The sequence below is a fragment of the Oncorhynchus clarkii genome, chromosome 12 (genome assembly GCF_045791955.1).
Source record: "Oncorhynchus clarkii lewisi isolate Uvic-CL-2024 chromosome 12, UVic_Ocla_1.0, whole genome shotgun sequence".
Lineage (NCBI taxonomy): Eukaryota > Metazoa > Chordata > Actinopteri > Salmoniformes > Salmonidae > Oncorhynchus > Oncorhynchus clarkii.
The window spans coordinates 101,467,483-101,478,905 of NC_092158.1; the positions used below are offsets into that span (position 1 = coordinate 101,467,483).

Genomic DNA, 11,423 nt, shown 5'->3' on the forward strand with positions numbered 1-11,423 from the left:
TAGTATAATAGATGGTGGTGTAGGAGAAGCCTGCTAGTATAATAGATGGTGGTGTAGGAGAAGCCTGCTAGTATAATAGATGGTGGTGTAGGAGAAGCCTGCTAGTATAATAGATGGTGGTGTGAGAGAAGCCTGCTAGTATAATAGATGGTGGTGTAGGAGAAGCCTGCTAGTATAATAGATGGTGGTGTAGGAGAAGCCTGCTAGTATAATAGATGGTGGTGTGAGAGAAGCCTGCTAGTATAATAGATGGTGGTGTAGGAGAAGCCTGCTAGTATAATAGATGGTGGTGTAAGAGAAGCCTGCTAGTATAATAGATGGTGGTGAGAGAAGCCTGCTAGTAAAAGAGATGGTGGTGTGAGAGAAGCCTGCTAGTATAATAGATGGTGGTGTAGGAGAAGCCTGCTAGTATAATAGATGGTGGTGTAGGAGAAGCCTGCTAGTATAATAGATGGTGGTGTGAGAGAAGCCTGCTAGTATAATAGATGGTGGTGTAGGAGAAGCCTGCTAGTAAAATAGATGGTGGTGTAGGAGAAGCCTGCTAGTATAATAGATGGTGGTGTAGGAGAAGCCTGCTAGTATAATAGATGGTGGTGTGAGAGAAGCCTGCTAGTAAAATAGATGGTGGTGTGAGAGAAGCCTGCTAGTAAAATAGATGGTGGTGTAGGAGAAGCCTGCTAGTATAATAGATGGTGGTGTAGGAGAAGCCTGCTAGTATAATAGATGGTGGTGTGAGAGAAGCCTGCTAGTATAATAGATGGTGGTGTGAGAGAAGCCTGCTAGTATAATAGATGGTGGTGTGAGAGAAGCCTGCTAGTATAATAGATGGTGGTGTGAGAGAAGCCTGCTAGTATAATAGATGGTGGTGTAGGAGAAGCCTGCTAGTATAATAGATGGTGGTGTAGGAGAAGCCTGCTAGTATAATAGATGATGGTGTAGGAGAAGCCTGCTAGTATAATAGATGGTGGTGTGAGAGAAGCCTGCTAGTATAATAGATGGTGGTGTGAGAGAAGCCTGCTAGTATAATAGATGGTGGTGTGAGAGAAGCCTGCTAGTATAATAGATGGTGGTGTAGGAGAAGCCTGCTAGTATAATAGATGGTGGTGTGAGAGAAGCCTGCTAGTATAATAGATGGTGGTGTGAGAGAAGCCTGCTAGTACAATAGATGGTGGTGTAGGAGAAGCCTGCTAGTATAAAATATGGTGGTGTAGGAGAAGCCTGCTAGTATAATATATGGTGGTGTAGGAGAAGCCTGCTAGTAAAATAGATGGTGGTGTAAGAGTAGCCTGCTAGTAAAATAGATGGTGGTGTAGGAGTAGCCTGCTAGTATAATAGATGGTGGTGTAGGAGAAGCCTGCTAGTATAATAGATGGTGGTGTGAGAGAAGCCTGCTAGTATAATAGATGGTGGTGTGAGAGAAGCCTGCTAGTATAATAGATGGTGGTGTGAGAGAAGCCTGCTAGTATAATAGATGGTGGTGTGAGAGAAGCCTGCTAGTATAATAGATGGTGGTGTGAGAGAAGCCTGCTAGTATAATAGATGGTGGTGTAGGAGAAGCCTGCTAGTATAATAGATGGTGGTGTGAGAGAAGCCTGCTAGTATAATAGATGGTGGTGTGAGAGAAGCCTGCTAGTATAATAGATGGTGGTGTGAGAGAAGCCTGCTAGTATAATAGATGGTGGTGTAGGAGGAGCCTGCTAGTATAATAGATGGTGGTGTGAGAGAAGCCTGCTAGTATAATAGATGGTGGTGTAGGAGAAGCCTGCTAGTATAATAGATGGTGGTGGTGTAGGAGAAGCCTGCTAGTATAATAGATGGTGGTGTAGGAGAAGCCTGCTAGTATAATAGATGGTGGTGTGAGAGAAGCCTGCTAGTATAATAGATGGTGGTGTGAGAGAAGCCTGCTAGTATAATAGATGGTGGTGTAGGAGAAGCCTGCTAGTATAATAGATGGTGGTGTAGGAGAAGCCTGTTAGTATAATAGATGGTGGTGTAGGAGAAGCCTGCTAGTAAAATAGATGGTGGTGTGAGAGAAGCCTGCTAGTATAATAGATGGTGGTGTAGGAGAAGCCTGCTAGTATAATAGATGGTGGTGTGAGAGAAGCCTACTAGTATAATAGATGGTGGTGGTGTAGGAGAAGCCTGCTAGTATAATAGATGGGGGTGTAGGAGAAGCCTGCTAGTATAATAGATGGTGGTGTAGGAGAAGCCTGCTAGTATAATAGATGGGGGTGTAGGAGAAGCCTGCTAGTATAATAGATGGTTGTGTGAGAGAAGCCTGCTAGTATAATAGATGGTGGTGTGAAAGAAGCCTGCTAGTATAATAGATGGTGGTGTGAGAGAAGCCTGCTAGTATAATAGATGGTGGTGTGAGAGAAGCCTGCTAGTATAATAGATGGTGGTGTGAGAGAAGCCTGCTATTATAATAGATGGTGGTGTGGGAGAAGCCTGCTAGTATAATAGATGGTGGTGTGAGAGAAGCCTGCTAGTATAATAGATGGTGGTGTAGGAGAAGCCTGCTAGTATAATAGATGGTGGTGGTGTAGGAGAAGCCTGCTAGTATAATAAATGGTGGTGTAGGAGAAGCCTGCTAGTATAATAGAAGGTGTTGTAGGAGAAGCCTGCTAGTATAATAGATGGTGGTGTGAGAGAAGCCTGCTAGTATAATAGATGGTGGTGTGAGAGAAGCCTGCTAGTATAATAGATGGTGGTGTGAGAGAAGCCTGCTAGTATAATAGATGGTGGTGTGAGAGAAGCCTGCTAGTATAATAGATGGTGGTGTGAGAGAAGCCTGCTAGTATAATAGATGGTGGTGTAGGAGAAGCCTGCTAGTATAATAGATGGTGGTGTAGGAGAAGCCTGCTAGTAAAATAGATGGTGGTGTGAGAGAAGCCTGCTAGTATAATAGATGGTGGTGTAGGAGAAGCCTGCTAGTATAATATATGGTGGTGTAGGAGAAGCCTGCTAGTATAATAGATGGTGGTGTAGGAGAAGCCTGCTAGTATAATAGATGGTGGTGTGAGAGAAGCCTGCTAGTAAAATAGATGGTGGTGTAGGAGAAGCCTGCTAGTATAATAGATGGTGGTGTGAGAGAAGCCTGCTAGTATAATAGATGGTGGTGTAGGAGAAGCCTGCTAGTAAAATAGATGGTGGTGTAGGAGAAGCCTGCTAGTATAATAGATGGTGGTGTAGGAGAAGCCTGCTAGTATAATAGATGGTGGTGTGAGAGAAGCCTGCTAGTATAATAGATGGTGGTGTGAGAGAAGCCTGCTAGTATAATAGATGGTGGTGTAGGAGAAGCCTGCTAGTATAATAGATGGTGGTGTGAGAGAAGCCTGCTAGTATAATAGATGGTGGTGTAGGAGAAGCCTGCTAGTATAATAGATGGTGGTGTGAGAGAAGCCTGCTAGTATAATAGATGGTGGTGTAGGAGAAGCCTGCTAGTATAATAGATGGTGGTGGTGTAGGAGAAGCCTGCTAGTATAATAGATGGTGGTGTAGGAGAAGCCTGCTAGTATAATAGATGGTGGTGTGAGAGAAGCCTGCTAGTATAATAGATGGTGGTGTAGGAGAAGCCTGCTAGTATAATAGATGGTGGTGTGAGAGAAGTGCATCTTATGGAACAGTGGGGAATGTGAAGAGATACACACACACACAGGAACAGACACACGCACACACACAGGAACAGACACACGCATACATAAACACACCCTTTAGCACACGCACTCTACACACACGTTCATTGTAATATTGTTGTATGGTGTCACGTTCGTTCAGAGATGGATTGGACCAAGGTGCAGCGTGGTAGGTGTACATCATACATTTATTAAATGAACATAAAGTTTTGTAGCGCTAACACAGGCAACTAACCAAAAACAAGATCCCACAAACTAAAGGTGGAAAAAAAAGGCTGCCTAAGTATGATCCCCAATCAGAGACAACGATAGACAGCTGACTCTGATTGGGAACCATACCAGGCCAACAAAGAAATATAAAAACTAGAACTAATAGGGATCCATAATAAACCCCAGGAAGAGTAGCTGCTGCCTTGGCAGGAACTAATAGGGATCCATAATAAACCCCAGGAAGAGTAGCTGCTGCCTTGGCAGGAACTAATAGGGATCCATAATAAACCCCAGGAAGAGTAGCTGCTGCCTTGGCAGGAACTAATAGGGATCCATAATAAACCCCAGGAAGAGTAGCTGCTGCCTTGACAGGAACTAATGGGGATCCATAATAAACCCCAGGAAGAGTAGCTGCTGCCTTGGCAGGAACTAATAGGGATCCATAATAAACCCCAGGAAGAGTAGCTGCTGCCTTGGCAGGAACTAATAGGGATCCGTAATAAACCCCAGGAAGAGTAGCTGCTGCCTTGGCAGGAACTAATAGGGATCCATAATAAACCCAGGGAAGAGTAGCTGCTGCCTTGGCAGGAACTAATGGGGATCCATAATAAACCCCATGAAGAGTAGCTGCTGCCAAGGCAGGAACTAATGGGGATCCATAATACACCCCAGGAAGAGTAGCTGCTGCCTTGGCAGGAACTAATGGGGATCCATAATAAACCCCAGGAAGAGTAGCTGCTGCCTTGGCAGGAACTAATGGGGATCCATAAAAACCCCCAGGAAGAGTAGCTGCTGCCTTGGCAGGAACTAATGGGGATCCATAATAAACCCCATGAAGAGTAGCTGCTGCCAAGGCAGGAACTAATGGGGATCCATAATACACCCCAGGAAGAGTAGCTGCTGCCTTGGCAGGAACTAATGGGGATCCATAATAAACCCCAGGAAGAGTAGCTGCTGCCTTGGCAGGAACTAATGGGGATCCATAAAAAACCCCAGGAAGAGTAGCTGCTGCCTTGGAAGGAACTAATGGGGATCCATAATAAGCCCCAGGAAGAGTAGCTGCTGCCTTGGCAGGAATGAATGGGGATCCATAATAAACCCCAGGAAGAGTAGCTGCTGCCTTGGCAGGAACTAATGGGGATCCATAATAAACCCCATGAAGAGTAGCTGCTGCCAAGGCAAGAACTAATGGGGATCCATAATAAACCCCAGGAAGAGTAGCTGCTGCCAAGGCAGGAACTAATGGGGATCCATAATAAACCCCAGGAAGAGTAGCTGATGCCTTGGCAGGAACTAATGGGGATCCATAATAAACCCCAGGTGGAGTAGCTGCTGCCTTGGCAGGAACTAATGGGGATCCATAATAAACCCCAGGAAGAGTAGCTGCTGCCAAGGCAGGAACTAATGGGGATTCATAATAAACCCCAGGAAGAGTAGCTGCTGCCAAGGCAGGAACTAATGGGGATCCATAATAAACCCCAGGAAGAGTAGCTGCTGCCTTGGCAGGAACTAATGGGAATACATAATAAACCCCAGGAAGTGTAGCTGCTGCCTTGGCAGGAACTAATGGAGATCCATTATAAACCCCAGGAAGTGTAGCTGCTGCCTTGGCAGGAACTAATGAAGATCCATAATAAACCCCAGGAAGAGTATCTGCTGCCTTGGCAGGAACTAATGAAGATCCATAATAAACCCCAGGAAGAGTAGCTGCTGCCTTGGCAGGAACTAATGAAGATCCATAATAAACATAAATACATATTTGGAACATAACCATAGTGTAAACGAAACATGAAGAAGAGCAACTTACCTACTTGTGTTGGTTGGGTTGGGTCTGAAGGGAGAGGAAGCCTGCTATTATGGAGAGAGGACAGAGCCCTCTGTGTGTCCATTCTAACAGTCTACCGTAGTACCTTTGACACAGAAGCCCCTATCTGCCCCCCCCATCGGCTTACATTCACCTGGGCTGGAGTCTGGGACTGTGGGAAAACAGCACGTTGTAGTTAGGTCCACGGAGGGAGGAAGAGGTGGGTGGAGGGGGAGGGGGAGGGAGGGAGTGGGGCGGGGGGTTGAGGGTAGCGGGCGGGGGGTTGAGGGTAGCGGGGGGGGGGGGTAGTGAAAGCATCAAGGCTGAACTAGGCAGAGCTACGGGGGTAAGGAGCGAACATTGCCTTTAAAAGGTGCATAGCTGATAAGTGGTGATGGGATTGAATCCCCGGCCCAAGGCTAGTTCAGATGAAGATAGAGTGGTGATGGGTTGAATCCCCGGCCCAAGGCTAGTTCAGATGAAGATAGAGTGGTGATGGGATTGAATCCCCGGTCCAAGGCTAGTTCAGATGAAGATAGAGTGGTGATGGGGTTGAATCCCCGGTCCAAGGCTAGTTCAGATGAAGATAGAGTGGTGATGGGGTTGAATCCCCGGCCCAAGGCTAGTTCAGATAAAGATAGAGTGGTGATGGGATTGAATCTCCGGCCCAAGGCTAGTTCAGATGAAGATAGAGTGGTGATGGGTTGAATCCCCGGTCCAAGGCTAGTTCAGATGAAGATAGAGTGGTGATGGGGTTGAATCCCCGGCCCAAGGCTAGTTCAGATGAAGATAGAGTGGTGATGGGGTTGAATCCCCGGCCCAAGGCTAGTTCAGATGAAGATAGAGTGGTGATGGGGTTGAATCCCCGGTCCAAGGCTAGTTCAGATGAAGATAGAGTGGTGATGGGGTTGAATCCCCGGTCCAAGGCTAGTTCAGATGAAGATAGAGTGGTGATGGGGTTGAATCCCCGGTCCAAGGCTAGTTCAGATGAAGATAGAGTGGTGATGGGATTGAATCCCCGGTCCAAGGCTAGTTCAGATGAAGATAGAGTGGTGATGGGGTTGAATCCCCGGTCCAAGGCTAGTTCAGATGAAGATAGAGTGGTGATGGGATTGAATCCCCGGTCCAAGGCTAGTTCAGATGAAGATAGAGTGGTGATGGGGTTGAATCCCCGGCCCAAGGCTAGTTCAGATGAAGATAGAGTGGTGATGGGGTTGAATCCCTGGCCCAAGGCTAGTTCAGATGAAGATAGAGTGGTGATGGGGTTGAATCCCCGGCCCAAGGCTAGTTCAGATGAAAATAGAGTGGTGATGGGGTTGAATCCCCGGTCCAAGGCTAGTTCAGATGAAGATAGAGTGGTGATGGGATTGAATCCCCGGTCCAAGGCTAGTTCAGATGAAGATAGAGTGGTGATGGGGTTGAATCCCCGGCCCAAGGCTAGTTCAGATGAAAATAGAGTGGTGATGGGGTTGAATCCCCCGGCCCAAGGCTAGTTCAGATGAAGATAGAGTGGTGATGGGGTTGAATCCCCGGCCCAAGGCTAGTTCAGATGAAGATAGAGTGGTGATGAGGTTGAATCCCCGGCCCAAGGCTAGTTCCGATGAAGATAGAGTGGTGATGGGGTTGAATCCCCGGCCCAAGGCTAGTTCAGATGAAGATAGAGTGGTGATGTGGTTGAATCCCCGGTCCAAGGCTAGTGAGATCAGTTGAACTGTTCAGGACACATATAGACTACTATTTTATTGAACCTTTATTTAACTAGGCAAGTCAGCTAAGAACAAATTCTTATTTACAATGACAGCCTACCCCGGCCAAACCCAGACGTTGCTGGGTCAATTGTGCGCCTGCCCTAGGGGATTCCCAATCACGGCCAGATGTGATACAGCCTGGATTCAAACCAGGGACTGTAGTGATGCCTCTTGCACTGAGATGCAGTGCCTTAGGCCGCTGCACCACTCGGGAGTCCAATACTATAGATGAGATAAGCCGGGCACACACATTGTTTCCCAGACGATATCGTGCACACGCAGGTGCACATGCCGACACAGGAGTTCACTCCTGCTGCAGCCTATCCAATATAAAACGTTGTGGAGCTGCTTCACAGCCCAGCTCAGAGGTCCTGTCGTGTTAGTGTTTGTCCTGGGTGTGAGACGGGACCAGGTGTCTTCAGTGAGCTGATAAGATTAAACCTAAACTAGGTAGAGTGAAGGAGCTACGTGTTTGACTGGTGCTCTTACCGGTTATAACTTCATTATGGGTAGGGGGGGGGGGTAACTTTCCATGTGAGTCTCAGGGATGACACAGCATATCTGTATCTACGTTATCAAATGGCACCTGTGACCCTATTCCATACATAGTGGGTTTTACTTGTTTTTTTTTAACTTCAGTTTATTTTAGTATATAAATTTACTTTCTTAAAACGTTTTTTTTTTTTTTTTTTCTTAAAACTGCATTGTTGGTTAAGAGCTTGTAACTAAGCATTTGACTGTAATTACATTACATTACAAAATTAATATATATAAATAAAAATAACTTTTTTTCTGGTCAAAAGTAGTGCAAAATCAAATCAAATCACATTTTATTTTTCACATGCGCCGAATACAACAGGCGTATAACATACCTACATACCTACACCTACACCTGTTGTGTAGGTATGTAGGTATGTTATACACCTGTTGTGTAGGTATGTAGGTATGTTATACACCTGTTGTGTAGGTATGTAGGTATGTTATACACCTGTTGTGTAGGTATGTAGGTATGTTATACACCTGTTGTGTAGGTATGTAGGTATGTTATACACCTGTTGTGTAGGTATGTAGGTATGTTATACACCTGTTGTGTAGGTATGTAGGTATGTTATACACCTGTTGTGTAGGTATGTATGATTTTTAAGTAATTAATTTGTACATTTTACATATGAGATGAGTAATGCATAGACTAAGATACAGTAGAATAGTACAGAATACAGTATATACATATGAGATGAGTACTGCATTATTAAAGTGCCATTGTTTAAAGTGACTAGTGATCCATTTATTAAAGTGGCCAGTGATATGAGTCTCTATGTAGGCAGCAGCCTCTCTCTGTGTTAGTGGTGGCTGTTTAACAGTCTGATGGCCTTGAGATAGAAGCTGTTTTTCAGTCTCTTGGTCCCAGCTTTGATGCACCTGTACTGACCTCTCCTTCTGGATGATAGCGGGGTGAACAGGCAGTGGCTCGGGTGGATGTTGTCCTTGATGATTGTTTTTGACCTTCCTGTGACATCGGGTGGTGTTGTATTGGCTTTGCTCGAAACATAACACTTTGTATTCAGCACACAATGTGAACTGCTTTGCCACATGTGTTGCAGTATTACTTTAGTGCCTTGTTTACAAACAGGATGTGTGTGTTTCGGAATATTTTTTATTCTGTACAGACTTCCTGCTTTTCAGTCACAAATCTGTGTTTGAAATGTACTGCTCGACTGAGGGACCGTACAGATATAATAGTATGTGTGTGGGGGGGGTTACAGAGATGAGGTAGTCATTCAAAAAAATCATGTTAAACACTATATTTGCACACTGTGAGTCCATGAAACTTATTATGTGACTCGAGCAAACGTTTACTCCTGAACTTATTTAAGCGTTTCCATAACAACGGGGTTGAATAATTATTGACTTAAGAAAGACATGTCAGCTTTTCATTTGAAATACATTTGTTAACATTTCTAAAAAAACAAACATTTATTTTTAACTCAACATTGTAGAGTATTGTGTTTAGGACAGTGACACAAAATCTCAATTTAATCCATTTTGAATTCAGGCTGTAACACAATAAAATGTTGCAATAGGTCAAGGGGTGTGATTACTTCCTGATTACTTCCTGATTACTTCCTGATTACTTCCTGATTACTTCCTGAAGGCTCTGTATGGTGTCCTGTAAGGACCCTGATCAAAAGGGGTGTGATTACTTCCTGATTACTTCCTGATTACTTCCTGAAGGCTCTGCATGGTGTCCTGTAAGGACCCTGATCAAAAGTGGTGCAGCATTTGATCGTCTGTCTGAGAGTTAGTTGCACTTGCAGTTGATAGTGTGTTGACAGCGAGAGAATCAGACCGGACATTGTTATTATCTAGTTATGTACAGTATACTAATAAATAGTGGTAATAACTCATAAATGATCAAATAAATAATACATGTTAATTCATAAATTATGTAATACATTGTGATGTTAATGTCCACCCAGGGCTGTAATACTGGCCCGATGTTATTGTCTACACAGGGCTGTAATACTGGCCTGATGTTATTGTCTACACAGGGCTGTAATACTGGCCTGATGTTATTGTCTACACAGGGCTGTAATACTGGCCCGATGTTATTGTCTACACAGGGCTGTAATACTGGCCTGATGTTATTGTCTACACAGGGCTGTAATACTGGCCTGATGTTATTGTCTACACAGGGCTGTACCTCCTCACAGGTAATACTGGCCACAGCACAGCAGATCGTCAGACTTTCATCCATTACTGTTGTGTCAACTGTGTCAAAAATGATAGCGAGGGATTTGACGTTGGGAAGCTGCTTAAACAACTTTACTAGGGGTTTCTTCCTCAGCCGAAAGGAGCATATTTTACTATAGGCTATCAATGGATACAGAGATGGGAAAAATATGCACATAAATCTCTCTTGTTACATGCACAAGATATTCTAAAAACCAATGTATCAAACATAAAATACAAAATACTTTTGCAAAGTATTGTATCTCGATAAAATACAAGTATTTTGTATTTTCAACCTTTTCAAAATTCTAAATACATTTGCCAGTACACGGCTTCATGTCAAGGTGGTGGGTGTAGCTGGTGTGTTGGAAAGTCAGGCGCAGGAGAGCAGAGATGAGTGGACAAGGCACTTTAATGAGGCAGTATATGAACAGAACGCAACCGTGTCACAAAAACAAATGCCCTCAGAACAGGTGAGGCAGCACCAAGTACAACAATAACAAGGTTCAAAGTTCAGGCTGTCACAAAGCACGGGTGTAAAATACCAGCCGGTAAGAGTGCCAACCTGACAATAAACAATTACACACACAGACATGGGGGGGAACAGAGGGTTAAATACACGACATGTAATGAGGGCAATGTAAAACCAGGTTTGTGGGAAAACAAGACAAAACAAATGGAAAATGAAAGGTGGATGACCGGTGACGTCGACCGCGAACACCGTCCCGCACAAGCAGAGAGACCGACTTCGGCGGAAGTTGTGACACTTCACTCCAACAGCATTCTCAGTAATGGTATATATAAAAAAAACAGTTTAGTTGCTATGACTGTGATATGTGGTTGTTATTCTACCTTGGTTAAATGCACTGGCCGAAATGTAAATTATTAAAATGATCAACTGCAAAGCACACTGGGTATTATTATTGGCCTTGTTTTGGGTGCGGAGCTCATTAGAATAATACCCAGTGTTCATTTACATTGTTGTCAATTTAGCAGACACTCTCATCACACCATAGTACCATCAGACTTCTGATACCATTGCAGTGTGAAAGGGGGTGACAAAATTGTGAACCGCTATAAAAAAAAATATAAAAAAAATAAACATATATATATATTTTTTTATAGAAAAGTATTTTGTAAATATTAAATTAAAGGTCTGTATGTATCTTGTTATAAAATACATTGTAGTTCGGGACAGTGTAAAAAAACAACATACTCAAGAGTAGTTAAATACGTATTTAAAATACATGTTACAGAAATAATGCCTATGTCTGAATGTATAGTATGTTTGTTACA

At 44.0% G+C, this 11,423-nt stretch overlaps 1 protein-coding gene across 1 annotated transcript in view; it reads left to right on the forward strand.

Annotated features, from left to right (window-relative positions):
- LOC139421752 (NLR family CARD domain-containing protein 3-like) overlaps positions 1–11,423 on the forward strand; it is a 1,082,035-nt gene that overhangs the window by 734,053 nt on the left and 336,559 nt on the right. The gene's annotated exons all lie outside the window — the stretch shown is intronic.